This window comes from Austrofundulus limnaeus, unplaced genomic scaffold (assembly GCF_001266775.1).
Source record: "Austrofundulus limnaeus strain Quisiro unplaced genomic scaffold, Austrofundulus_limnaeus-1.0 Scaffold5, whole genome shotgun sequence".
NCBI lineage: Eukaryota > Metazoa > Chordata > Actinopteri > Cyprinodontiformes > Rivulidae > Austrofundulus > Austrofundulus limnaeus.
This window is the reverse complement of record NW_013952407.1, coordinates 5,395,106-5,396,954: the sequence shown is the minus strand read 5'-3', so window position 1 is coordinate 5,396,954 and position 1,849 is coordinate 5,395,106. Positions and strand designations below refer to the sequence as shown.

Genomic DNA, 1,849 nt, shown 5'->3' with positions numbered 1-1,849 from the left:
CATTTAATTATAAAACATGATTTATTTTGTGCTAATCTGAATCAGTTTAGTGTATTTTGTAAATATTTTAACAGTTTTGTAGGAATGAACACATTATGTTTTTCAAAATAAGTAAAAAGTAAGTAAATTTTTATTTATACAGTACACTGTAGTGCCTTTCACAGAAATAAATTCACAAGGTGCTGTACAAACAGTTAAGAACACCCATTCAAGGAGACACACATGACAAACATGGAACAGGTGAACAGGTCATGCAGCAACAGAGACAGATGGATACTTTAACATCTTGCTAGAAATACACAAGAGGAAAGTTGAGTTAAAAAAATTGCTCTGATCCTATGTGTACCTCAGAAACTCAGGGTCATGTGCACAAAAAAATGACTCGCGAGAGAGCAGATTGCATGAGCGAGGGGGGTCTTAGGTCAGATAACACAGCGGGGAGGTAAGATGGGGCGGGATCAGAGGAGTAGGTGACGTTAAGGGAGGTGGGGGTCCATGCTAGGACCCAACCCTGGCCACCTCCAGAGTCACATGATGTTATCGTCTGCTGCTCGTTTAGCCAGAGTTCAGGGTTTCTCTGCCTCGGCCTTGGGTTCTGGAGCCCGGACCAGCACAGGTGATGGGGGTGGGAGGGGATCAAACCTTTGTTGATATTCCATCCCGGGGAGTTTCAGATAACGTGCCCATCAAGGCCGTTTCGCTCGGAGCCAATAGATAATTTAATTTGTTTTGGAACAAAGCAGCCTTGAAATTTTCTGCTGCTTTTAAATGTCTTAACTGCATCGCCGAAGTGACGAAAAAAAGAAAAGAAAAATAAACCTGCTTCTTATTACTTCTGTAACATGTTTAAAAGAAAATGTCATCAGTAAAAGGCCTCAAATTAAGTCCTGTTTCTACAAATTGTCTTTGTAACACTTCAGAAGAACTCTTAACTCTTGTAAATATAAAAGACAACAGTTAAAAAAATGCAACTATCCAAAAAAAACTTCCTTTCAATCAGTGAAAATAATTTATTTACCACATTTAAAATCTGGTCCCTAGACCGTCTGTGCTGCAGCTGGATGGTGACTGACACACACACACACACACACACACACACACACACACACACACACACACACACACACACACACACACACACAGGGGAGCGTGCACAACTTGTAGGTTAACAGCAGCTGGATTTATGGTGTCTTGAGTTCACAAAAAACCTCTGGTTACTTTTTTACAAGTTACATTACATTAGCTTGTAGCTGCGCTGCTGATCAGCGCTATTTTTAGAACAGGCACGGAGCTGCTGACTCCCGGTCACACATGGGGTTTGTGTTGTTGATTCTTGCTGTATCAGAGTAATTAAAGGTAAACAGCTTCACCTGTCGTGTCTTCCTTGAAAGAAAAAAAAAGTTGCTTGCAAATCTGTCMCATCAGACAGTTTTCATTGAGTGTCACATCACATACACGCCTTGCTATCTTTGTGAGGACTACAGACACACAGCACCTCGCTGCGCACAAGAACCTGCAGTGTTGGTTTTTCAAAATAAAGTATTTTTAATTGTTTAAATAGGGTTTCAAAGTCTGATTATGGTTAGTATAAGAGCGCAAATATAGGACATAAATATATATGAAATGCTTTACATTGTTTTAACCTAATATAGGCCTATTATAAAAAAAAAAAAAGAAAAAAATGTATTCTGAAAGTATGGCGGCTATGACTTTTGCCGTGGCGGTGTGCCACGATCAATTACATGTAGGGGAAACCCTGGAGTGGGAAGAAAAATAATTGCTGTTTTTGATTTTGCTCAGTTGCCTTCAGCTTTTTGTCCCTTTTTCATTTTGTCATACTTCCTTCTGG

The 1,849-nt window shown here is 39.8% G+C and overlaps 1 protein-coding gene across 1 annotated transcript in view; it reads left to right on the top strand.

The window, feature by feature from the left end:
* gspt1 (G1 to S phase transition 1) overlaps positions 1–1,849 on the top strand; it is a gene marked incomplete in the record, with an annotated part of 19,978 nt that overhangs the window by 9,770 nt on the left and 8,359 nt on the right.